This window comes from Panulirus ornatus, chromosome 48, assembly GCF_036320965.1.
Source record: "Panulirus ornatus isolate Po-2019 chromosome 48, ASM3632096v1, whole genome shotgun sequence".
Lineage (NCBI taxonomy): Eukaryota > Metazoa > Arthropoda > Malacostraca > Decapoda > Palinuridae > Panulirus > Panulirus ornatus.
In genome coordinates this window covers 7,958,523-7,971,385 of record NC_092271.1, presented here as the reverse complement: position 1 = coordinate 7,971,385, position 12,863 = coordinate 7,958,523, and the positions used below count along the sequence as shown (strand labels likewise).

General features: G+C 41.7%; 1 protein-coding gene across 1 annotated transcript in view; it reads right to left on the bottom strand.

Moving 5' to 3' along the window:
* The window catches only part of LOC139764065 (DNA polymerase nu-like), a 665,939-nt gene that overhangs the window by 336,540 nt on the left and 316,536 nt on the right, over positions 1–12,863 (bottom strand). The window lies entirely within an intron of this gene.

Sequence of the window (12,863 nt, the reverse complement as noted above, 5' to 3'; positions counted from 1 at the left end):
CATCCACATGATGGGAGGGAAGGAAAAAGAAAGCATAGAAGAAAACCCTTATGACTCATGAAATTGAGGAGGAGGATCCATTCAGACAATACATAATGGGAAGAGAACGGTAGAAAAGACATACAAAATTAAGTAATTTACACATGGAATGATTTGAAACGAAATTACTTATGGATATCTTACACTCTTAGGAAAATTGGTTTAGTTATGGATATGATGTTCTTTGCGTCTGGCTAACAATAGAAAATTTACATTTCTGCTTTTGCTTAACAATTTAGTACCTTCTACCAAATTCAATATGGAAAAGGAAAATTGACTGTTTTACCATTTTTTGATTGCATGATCTATTGGGTTGGAAACATGTTAAAGCTAAGCATCTAAAAAAACCTACCAATGTTTGTTCTTTTATTCATTATAGCTCATCTCAACTTGATAGAATTAAACAATTATTCCACATGATATTACTCATGGCATTACATATATGTAGTCTAGAATATATCAATGAGGAGTTTGAAAAGAAATATTCTAATAGATCCAAAGCAAAGTATTCCAAATCATTCATTGATAAACCTTTTAAGCTGTCAAGGAAATTTTATGAAGTCCCCTTGTATGTATATGTATATATGTTGATATGCACAGTCGCGGAACAAAGAACCAGGACACAATTGGTGACTTCTGGCAACAGCCCCAGTAGTAAACACAGAGCTGGTAGTGAAAAGTCATGAATGGAAAGGGGGACATTTGCGTCATAATGTGTGATTGGGCGAGGTACTGCTGTCTCAGTTACTGCCATGTAGTCATATATTGAGAGGGCTCTCTGTATTAATACTCTATGTTAAAGACTTGAAATATATATATGTGTATCCTTTGTAATACGTTAGTATAATATCTATCTATAACGCACATTTTATTAGGTGTATTAGAAATTATGACTCATATTTAGGGCACTGCACAACTAAAAGTATTTTTGGAGTCAACGGCAACTGTCTAGGGTGTGGGTTCACTATGAGACCGACGCCTCAAAGGTTTGATTAATTCATATCAAATGAAATACTATGTTTATCAATGCCTTCGTCTACATGCTTTACTAACGGGTATATCACTGAAATACGATGTTGTTGTTAATAATCTTTATCACTTAGTTACGTTCTCAGTAAATACAAGGACAGAGCTTCATGGAGCACATACACACTCATTGTTACTTCATTCAATTGGCAAACAATCGCATATGCTACTAATCATATGTTTGCTCAATCCATGATAAAAACAGATTGTGGCCCTGATACTCAAAACATTCCTCTTAGGACCTTTATCCTCTCGTCCTACAACCTCTTCATTACGAACTCGATCAAACCACCTCACACCACAAATTGTCCTCAAACACCTCATTTCCAAGACATCCACCCTCCTCCACAAAACCCTATTTATAGCCCATGCTTCAAAACCATGTAACATTGTTGAGAGAGTGGATGTATTCATATGGTTTGGTCACATGGAAAGAATGAGTGAGGAAAGATTGACAAAGAGGATTTATGTGTCAGAGGTGAAAGGAAAAAGAATTGGGAAACCAAATTGGAGGTGGAAGGATGGAGTGAAAAAGATTTTGAGCGACTGGGGCCTGAACATGCAGGAGGGTGAAAGGCGTGCAAGAATTAGAGTGAATTGGAACGATGTGCTATAGCGGGGTCGACGTGCTGTCAATGGATTGAACTAGGGCTTATGAAGAGTCTGGGGTAGACCATAGAAAGTTTTGTGAGGCCAGGATGTGGAAAGGGTGCTGTGGTTTCGGTGCATTAAACATGACAGCTAGAGACTGAGTGTGAAAGAATGTTGCCTTTGTTGTCATTTCCTATCGCTACCTCGCGCGTGTGCCGGGGGAGGGGATTGTCATGTCATGTGTGGCCTGGTGGCGACGACAATGAATAAAGGTAGCAAGTATGAATTATGTACATGTGTATATATGTATATGTCTGTGTATGTATATGTATGTATACGATGAAATGTATAGGTATGTACATGTGCGAGTGTGGACGTATATGTATATACATGTGTGTGTGGGTGGGTTGGGCTATTCTTTCATCTGTTTCCTTGCGCTACCTCGCTAACGCGGGGGACAGCGACAAAGTGTAAGAAAATAAAAATCATTTATCTATTCATTTATTCATCTATCTATCATACTTCGTCGCTTTCTCCCGCATTAGCGAGGTAGCGCGAGGAAATAGACGAAAAAATGGCCCAATCCATCCACATACACATATATTTACATAACCGCCCGCACACGCAAATACATATACCTATACATTTCAAAGTATACATTCATATACATCAACATATACATATATATACATGTACATATTCATATTTGCTGCCTTCACCCATTCCCGTCGCCACCCCGCCACACACAAGGCAGCGCTAGGAAAGAACAAAGGCCACATTCGTTCACATTCAGTCTCTAGTTGTCATGTGTAATGCACCGAAACCACACCTCCGTTTCCACATCCAGGCCCCCACAATACTTTCCATGGCTTACCCCAGACGCTTCACATGCCCTGGTTCAATCCACTGACAACACGTCGACCCCGGTATACCACATCCTTCCAATTCACTCTATTCCTTCCACACCTTCCACGCCCCGATCGCTCAAAAAGATGTTTACTATATCCTTCCGCAGCCACTTCGATCTACTTCTCCTCATTCCCTCCACCTCTGACACATATATCATCTTTGTCAATATTTCCTCACCAATTCTCTCCATGTGACCAAACCACTCATGTGACCACTCATTCTATTACCACACATCTCCCTTCCCCTTTCATTACTTACTCGATCAAACCACCTCACACCCCATATTGTCCTAAAACATCTCATTTCCAACAAATCCTCCCTCCTCCGCACAACCCTATCTATAGCCCATGCCTCGCAGACATATAACATTGTTGGAACCACTATTCCTTGAAACATATCCATTTCTGCTCTCCGAAACATCGTTCTCACTTTCCACACATTCTTCAACGTTTCCAGAACCTTCAACCTCTCTACCACTCTGTGACACACTTCCGCTTCCATGGTTCCATCCGCTGCTATATACACTCCCAGATATCTAAAACACTTCACTTCCTCCAGTTTTCCTCCAATCAAACTTACCTCCCAATTAACCTGTCCCTCAACCCTCGATAAAAACTTTTCACTGCATCTGGCAGCTTACCTCCCACACCATATACTCTTAATACCTTCCACAGAGCATCTCTATCAACTCTATCTTATGCTTTCTCCGGATTCACAAATGATACACACAGATCGATCTGTTTTTCTAAGTATTTCTCGCATACCTTCTTCAAAGCAAACACCTGATCCACACACCCTCTACCACTTCTGAAACCATACTGCTCTTCCCCAATCTGATGCTCTGTACATGCCTTCACCCTCTCAAATAATACACTCCCATATAATTTCACAGCAATACTCAACAAACTTATACTTCAGTCATTTGAACACTAACCTTTATCCCCTTTGCCTTTGTACAATGGCACTATGCATGCATTCCGCCAATCCTCAGGCACTTCACCATGAACCATACATACACTGAATATCCTTACCAACCAGTCAACAACAAGTCACCCATTTTTGAAATAAATTCCACAGCAATAACATCTAAACCTGCCGCCTTGCCAGCTTTCATCATGCGCAAAGCTTTCATTAACTCTGTTTACCAAAACCATTCTCCCTGACCCTAACACTTCGCATACTAACTTGACGAGAACAACCTATATCTGCCACTCTACCATCAAACACATTCAACAAACCTTAAAAAATATTCACTCCATCTAACTTCATCATTACTTGTTATATATATGACAAGGGTAAAGGGGAAGAGTGGTTTGGGAATGTCTTGGGAGTAAAGTCAGGGGTTAGTGAGAGGACAAGAGCAAGGGAAGGAGTAGCGCTACTCCTGAAACAGGAGTGGTGGGAGTATGTGATAGAGTGTAAGAAAGTAAATTCTAGATTGATATGGGTAAAACTGAAAGTTGATGGAGAGAGATGGGTGATTATTAATGCATATGCACCTGGGCATGACAAGAAAGATCATGAGAGGCAAGTGTTTTAGGAGCAGCTGAATGAGTGTGTTAGTGGTTTTGATGCACAAGACCGGGTTATAGTGATGGGTGATTTGAATGCAAAGGTGAGTAATGTGGCAGTTGACGGAATAATTGGTATACATGGGGTGTTCAGTGTCGTAAATGGAAACGGTGAAGAGCTTGTAGATTTATGTGCTGAAAAAGGACTAGTGATTGGGAATACCTGGTTTAAAAGGCGAGATATATATAAATATACGTATGTAAGTAGGAGAGATGGCCAGAGAGCGTTATTAGATTACGCGTTAATTGATAGGCGCACGAAAGAGAGACTTTTGGATGTTAAGGTGCTGAGAGGTGCAACTGGAGGGATGTCTGATCATTATCTTGTGGAGGCGAAGATGAAGACTTGTAGGGGTTTTCAGAAAAGAAGAGAGAATGTTGGGGTGAAGAGAGTGGTGAGAGTAAGTGAGCTTGGGAAGGAGACTTGTGTGAGGAAGTACCAGGGGAGACTGAATACAGAATGGAAAAAGGTGAGAACAAAGGAGGTAAGGGGAGTGGGGGAGGAATGAGATGTATTTAGGAAAGCAGTGATTGCTTGCGCAAAAGATGCTTGTGGCATGAGAAGCGTGGGAGATGGGTTGATTAGAAAGTGTAGTGAGTGGTGGGATGAAGAAGTAAGATTATTAGTGAAAGAAAAGAGAGAGGCATTTGGACGATTTTTGCTGGGAAAAAATGCAAATGAGTGGGAGATGTATAAAAGAAAGAGGCAGGAGGTCAAGAAAAAGGTGCAAGAGGTGAAAAAGAGGGCAAATGAGAGTTGACGTGAGAGAGTATCATTAAATTTTAGGGAGAACAAAAAGATGTTTTGGAAGGAGGTAAATAAAGTGCATAAGACAAGGGAGCAAATGGGAACTTCAGTGAAGGGGGCTAATGGGGAGGTGATAACAAGTAGTGGTGATGTGAAAAGGAGAAGGAGTGAGTATTTTGAAGGTTTGTTGAATGTGTTTGATGATAGAGTGGCAGATATAGGGTGTTTTGGTCGAGGTGGTGTGCAAAATGAGAGGGTTAGGGAAAATGATTTGGTAAAGAGAGAAGAGGTGGTAAAAGCTTTGCGGAAGATGATAGCCGGCAAGGAAGCGGCTTTGGATGGTATTGCAGTGGAATTTATTAAAAAAGGGGGTGACTGTATGGTTGACTGCTTGGTAAGGTTATTTAATGTATGTATGATTCATGGTGAGGTCCCTGAGGATTGGCGGAATACTTGCATAGTGCCATTGTACAAGGCAAAGGGGATAAGAGTGAGTGCTCAAATTACAGAGGTATAAGTTTGTTGAGTATTCCTGGTAAATTATAAGGGAGGTTATTGATTGAGAGGGTGAAGGCATGTACAGAGCATCAGATTGGGGAAGAGCAGTGTGGTTTCAGAAGTGATAGAGGATGTGTGGATCAGGTGTTTGCTTTGAAGAATGTATGTAAGAAATACTTAGAAAAGCAAATGGATTTGTATGTTGCATTCATGGATCTGGAGAAGGCATATGATAGAGTTGACAGAGAAGCTCTGTGGAATGTATTAAGAATATATGGTGTGGGAGGCAAGTTGTTAGAAGCAGTGAAAAGTTTTTATCAAGGATGTAAGGCATGTGTACGTGTAGGAAGAGAGGGAAGTGATCGGTTCTCAGTGAATGTAGGTTTGCGGCAGGGGTGTGTGATGTCTCCACGGTTGTTCAATTTGTTTATGGATGGGGATGTTAGGGAGGTGAATACAAGAGTTTTGGAAAGAGGGGCAAGTATGCAGTCTGTTGTGGATGAGAGAGCTTGGGAAGTGAGTCAGTTGTTGTTCGCTGATAATACAGCTCTGATGGCTGATTCATGTGAGAGCAAATGTGAATAAGAGCAAGATTATTAGGTACAGTAGGGTTGAGGGTCAAGTCAACTGGGAGGTAAGTTTGAATGGAGAAAAAATTGGAGGTCTCGGAAAGCAAAAATGGGTATGTTTGAAGGAATAGTGTTCCAACAATGTTTTATTGTTGCGAGGCATGGGCTATGGATAGACTTGTGCGCAAGAGGGTGGATGTGCTGGAAATGATATGTTTGAGGACAAAATGTAGTGTGAAGTGGTTTGATCGAGTAAGTAATGTAAGGGTAAGAGAGATGTGTGGAAATAAAAGGAGTGTGGTTGAGAGAGCAGAAGAGGGTGTTCTGAAATGTTTTAGTCACATGGAGAGCATGAGTGAGGAAAGATTGACCAAGAGAATATATGTTTCAGAGGTGGAGGGAACGAGGAGAAGTGGGAGACCAAATTGGAATTGGAAAGATGGAGGGAAAATAATTTAGAGTGATCGGGGCCTGAACATGCAGGAGGGTGAAAGGCGGGCAAGGAATAGAATGCATTGGAACGATGTGTTATATCGGGGTCGAAGTGCTGTCAATGGATTAAACCAGGGCACGTGAAGCGTTTGGGTAAACCATGGAAAGTTCTGTGGGGGCCTGGATGTGGAAAGGGAGCTGTGGTTTCGGTGCATTATTACATGACAGCTAGAGACTGAGTGAGAACGAATGGGGCCTTTGTTGTCTTTTCCTACCGCTACCTCGCACACATGAAGAGGGAGGGTGTTCTTATTCCATGTTTGGCGGAGTGGCGATGGGAATGAATAAAGGCAGACAGTATGAATTATGTACATGGGTATATATGCATATGTCTGTGTGCGTATATATATGTATACACTGAGATGTATAGGTATGTATATGTACTGTGTGTGGACGTGTATGTATATACATGTGTACGTGGGTGGGTTGGGCGATTCTTTCGTCTGTTTCCTTGCGCTACCTCGCTAACGAGGGAGACAGCGACAAAGCAAAATATATAAAATAAATGAATGGGGCCTTTGTTGTCTTTTCCTAGCGCTACCTCGCACACATGAGGGGGGAGGGGGTTGTTGTTCCATGTGTGGCGAGGTGGCGATGGGAATAAATAAAGGCAGAAAGTATGAATTATGTACATGTGTATATGTATATGTCTGTGAGTGTATATATATGTGTACATTGAGATGTATAGGTATGTATATTTGCGTGTGTGGACGTGTATGTATATACATGTGTATGTGGGTGGGTTGGGCCATTCTTTCGTCTGTTTCCTTGCGCTACCTCGCTAACGCGGGAGACAGCGACAAAGCAAAATAAATATAAATAATTATATATATACATATATATATATATATATATATATATATATATATATATATATATATATATATATATATATATATATATATATATATATATATGATCATTGTATTGACTGGAGTAACGCCATCTCAGTTATTAACTCTAACTCTATTAACAAGAGAAATATCACTGAATCTTCCATTATTAAATACACAAAGAATTATAATCTTAATGTTAGTGATGGTCTATACAAATTAGATAACTTTATTGCTGAATAAATTTGTAAAATGATAAGTTTATGAACGCTCGTTGTATGTTTTGGACAATCACATGTTTACCAAATGGTGTCCTAGCTTCGTCTCTTCGCTGTATATCAACTGACTGATATATTTCTCTCTTGTGTCTCCCCTGATAATGTGATTATTACATGAAAGTGCACCTAGGAACTTTTCGTGTTTCATTTTCCCCGTGGACTCATAGGAACACATGTATATACATACACGTCCACACACGCAAATATACATACCTATACATCTCAACGTATACATATATATATACACAAACCGATATATACATATATACACACATACATAATTAATACTGTCTGCCTTTATTCATTCCCATCCCCACCCCGCCACACATGAAATGAAGACCCCCTCTCCCCGCATGTGCGCGAGGTAGTGCTAGGAAAAGAGAACAAAGGCCACATTCGTTCACACTCAGTCTCTAGCTGTCATGTATAATGCACTAAAAACACAGCTCCCTTTCCACATCCAGGCCCCACAGAAATTTCCATGGTTTACCCCAGACGCTTCGCATGCCCTGGTTCAATCCATTGATAGCACGTCGACCCCGGAATACCACACTATTCCTTGCACGCCTTTCACCCTCCTGCATGTTCAGGCCCCGATCACTCAAAATCTTTTTCACTCCATTTTTCCACCTCCAATTTGGTCTCCCACTTCTCGTTCCCTCCATCTCTGACACATATATCCTCTTGGTCAATCTTTTCTCACTCATTCTCTGTATGTGACCAAACCATTTCAAAATACCCTCTTCTGCTCTCTCAACCACACTCTTTTTATTAACACACATCTCTCTTACCCTATCATTACTTACTCGATCAGACCACCTCACACAACATACTGTCCTTAAACATCTCATTTCCAGCACATCCACCCTCCTCCGCACAACTCTATCTATGCCCACGCCTCGCAACCATATAACATTGTTGGAACCACTATTCCTTCAAACATACCCACTTTTGCTTTCCGAGATAATGTTCTCGACTTCCACACATTCTTCAACGCTCCCAAAACTTTCGCCCCCTCCCCCACCCTATGATTCACTCCCGCTTCTATGGTTCCATCCGCTGCCAAATCCACTCCCAGATATCTAAGACACTTCACTTCCTCCAGTTTTTCTCCAATCAAACTCACCTCCCAGTTGACTTGTCCCTCAACCACACTGTACCTAATAACCTTGCTCTTATTCACATTTACTCTTTGCTTTCTTCTTACACATTTTTTACCAAACTTAGTCACTAGCTTCTGCAGTTTCTCACACGAATCAGCCACCAGCGCTGTATCATCAGCGAACAACAACTGACTCACTTCCTAAGCTCTCTCATCAACAACAGACTGCATACTTGCCCCTCTTTCCAAAATTCTTCCATTCACCTCCCTAACAACCCCATCCATAAACAAATTAAACAAGCCCTCCTTGTATCTTAAATTTCTAAAAGGGGAAACAGAAGAAGGAGTCACGTGGGGAGTGCTCATCCTCCTCGAAGGCTCAGATTGGGGCGTCGAAATGTGTGTGGATGTAACCAAGATGATGAAAAAAGGAGAGACAGGTAGTATGTTTGAGGAAAGGAACTTGGATGTTACGGCTCTGAGTGAAAGGAAGCTCAAGGGTAAAGGGGAAGAGTGGATTGGGAATGTCTTGGAGAAGTCAGTGGTTGGTGAGACGACATGAGCAAAGGAAGGAGTAGCACTCCTCCAGAAGCAGGAGTTGTGGGAGTATGTGATAGAGAGTAAGAAAGTAAACTCTAGATTGAAATGGGTAAAACTGAAAGTGGATGGAGAGAGATAGGTGATTATTGGTGCCTATGCACCTGGTCATGGGAAGAAAGATCATGAGAGGCAAGTGTTTTATGAGCAGCTGAGTGAGTGTGTTAGCAGCTTTGATGCAAGAAACCCGGTTATAGTGATGGGTTATTTGAATGCAAAGGTGAGTATTGTGGCAGTTGAGGGAATAATTGGTGTACATGGGTGTTCAGTGTTGTAAACTGAAAGGGTGAAGAGCTTGTATATTTGTGAGCTGAAAAAAGACTGTTGATTAGGAATATCTGCTTAGAAAGAGATGTACATAAGTATACGTATGTAAGTAGGAGAGATGGCCAGAGAGCGTAATTGGATTACGAGTTAATTGATAGACGCGTGAAATAGAGACGTCTGGATGTTAATGTGCTCAGGGATGTCTGACGATTATCTTGTGGAGGCGAAGGTGAAGATTTGTAGAGGTTCTCAGAAAAGAAGAGAGAATGTTGGGGTGAAGAGAGTGGTGAGAGTAAGTGAGCTTGGGAAGGATACTTGAGTGAGGAAGTACCAGGGAAGACAGAGTGCAGAATGGAAAAAGGTGAGAGTAAAGGATGTACGGAGATTGGGGGAGGAATGGGATGTATCTAGGGAAGGAGTGTAGGCTTGCGCAGAAGATGCTTGTGGTATGAGAAGCGTGGGAGGTGGGCAGATTAGAAAGGGTGGTGAGTGGTGGGATAAAGTAAGATTATTAGAGAAAGAGAAGAGAGATGCATTTCGACAAATTTTGCAGGGAAATAGTGCAAATGAATGGGAGATGTATAAAAGAAAGAAGCAGGTCAAAAGAAAGCTGCAAGAGGTGAAAAGGCTTGCAAATGAGAGTTGGCGTAAGAGAGTATCATTAAATTTTAGAGAGAATAAAAAGATGTTTTGGAAGGAGGTAAATAAAGTGCGTAAGACATGATAACAAATGAGAACATTGGTGGTGATGTGATGTGAGGAGAGGGAGTGAGTATTTTGAAGGGTTGTTGAATGTGTTAGATGAATGAGCGGCAGATATATAGGGTGTTTAGTTCGAGGTGGTGTGCGAAGTGAGAGGGTTACGGAAAATGATTTGGTAAACAAAGAAGAGGTAGTGAACGCTTTGCGGAAGATGAAATCCAGCAAGACGGCGAGTTTGGATGGTATTGCAGTCGAATTTATTAAAAAAAGAGGGTGACTGTGTAGTTGACTGGTTGGTAAGGATATTCAATGTATGTATGGCTCATGGTGAAGTGCCTGAGGATTGGCGGAATGCATGCATAGTGCCATTGTACAAAGGCAAAGGGGATACAGGTGAGTGTTCAAATTACAGAGGTATAAATTTGTTGAGTATTCCTAGGAAATTATATGGAAGGGTATTGATTGAGAGGGTGAAGGCATGTACAGAGCATCAGATTGGGGAAGAGCAGTGAGGTTTCAGAAGTGGTAGAGGATGTGTGGATCAGGTGTTTGCTTTAAAGAATGTACGTGAAAAATACTTAGAAAAACAAATGGATTTGTATGTAGCATTTATGGATCTGGAGAAGGCATATCAGAGAGTTGCTAGAGATGCTCTGTGGAAGGTATTAAGAGCATGTGGTGTTGTTCGCTGATGATACAGTGTTGGTGTTTGATTCGTGTGAGAAATTAGAGAAGCTGGTGACTGAGTTTGGTAAAGTGTGTGAAAGAAGAAAGCTGGGAGTAAATGTGAATAAGAGCAAGGTTATTAGGTTCAGTAGGGCTGAGGGACAAATTCATTGGGAGGTAAGTTTGAATGGAGAAAAACTGGAGGAAGTGAAGTGTTTTAGATATATGGGAGTGGACTTAGCAGCGGATGGATCCATAGAACCGGAAGTGAGTTACAGGGTGGGGGAGGGGGGCGAAGGTTCTGGGAGCGTTGAAGAATGTGTGGAAAGCGAGAATATTATATCGGAGAGCAAAATTAGGTATGTTTGAGGAAATAGTGGTTCCAACAATGTTATATGTTTGCGAGGAATGGGCTATTAATCGGGTTATGCGGAGAGGGTGGAGTTGTTGCAAATGAAATGTTTGAGGACAATATGTGGTATAAGGTGGTTTGGTCGAGTAAGTAATAAGAGGGTAAGAGAGATGTGTGGTAATAAAATGAGCGTGGTTTAAGAAGCAGAATCCGGTGTGTTGAAATGGTTTGGACACATGGAGATAATGAGTGAGGAGAAATTGACAAAGGATTAATGGGTCAGAGGTGGAGGGAACAAGGAGAACCGGGAGAGCAAATTGGAGGTGGGAGGATGGAGTGTAAAAGATTTTGAGAGCTCGGGGCCTGAACATACAGGAGGGTGAAATGCGTGCAAGGAATTGAGTGAATTGGAACGATGTGGTATACCCGGATCGACGTGCTGTCAATGGACTGAACCAGGACATGTGAAGCGTCTGGGGTAGATCTGGAAAGGTCTGTGGGGCCTGGATATGGAAAGGGAGCTGTGGTTTCGGTGCATTACACATGACCGGTGGAGCTGAAGTGTGAACGACGTGTCTGAGGATTTTCGGAATGCATGCATAGTGCCATGGTACAAAGGCAAAGGGGATATAGGTGAGTGTTCAAATTACAGAGACATGTTTGTTGAGTAATCCTGGGAAATTGTATGGGAGGGTATTGACTGAGAGGGTAAAGGCATGTACATGGTATCAGACTGGGGAAGAGCAGAGTGATTTCAGAAGTCTTAGAAAACGTGTGAATTAGGTGTTTGCCTTGAAGAATGTATGTGAAAAATACTAAGAAAAACAGATGAATTTGTATGTAGCTTTTATGGATCTGGAGGTATATGATAGGGTTGAGGGTGCTGAGGGTGCTCTTTGGAAGGCTTTAAGAGTATATAGTGTGGGAGTTAAGTTGCTGGAAGAAATAAAAAGTTTTTACCAAGGATGTAAGGCATGTGTACGAGTAGGAAGGGAAGGAAGTGATTGGTTCTCAGTGAATGTCGCTTTGCGGCAGAGGTGCGTGATGTCTCCAAGGTTGTTAATTTGTTTAAGGATGAGGTGGCTAGGGAAATAAATGCAAGAGTTTTGGAGAGAGGGGCAAATATGCAGTCTGTTGTGGAGGGTGGAAAGTGAGTCAGTTGTTCGCTGATGATGCAGGGCTGGTGGCTGATTCGGGTGAGAAACTGCATAGGTTGGTGACTGAGATTTGTAAAGTGTGTGAAAGGAGAAAGTTGAGAGTAAGTGTGAATAAGAGCACGGTTATTAAGTTCAGTAGGGTTGAGGGGCAAGTTAACAGGGATATGAGTTTGAATGGAGAGAAACACTAGGAGGAGGTGAAGTGTTTTGGATATCTGGGAGTGGACTTAGGAGTGGAGGAAACCACGGAAGCGGAAGTGAGTCACATGGTGGGGGCGTAGGTTTTGAGAGCGATGAAGAATGTGTGGAAGGCGAGAACGTTATCTCGGAGAACAAAATTGGGTGTGTTTGAGGAAACAGTCGTTCTAACAATGTTATATGGTTGCGAGGCATGGGCTATTGAGAGGATTGTGCGGAGAAGGGTGGATGTGTTGGAAATGTAATGTTTAAGGAAAATATGTGGTAT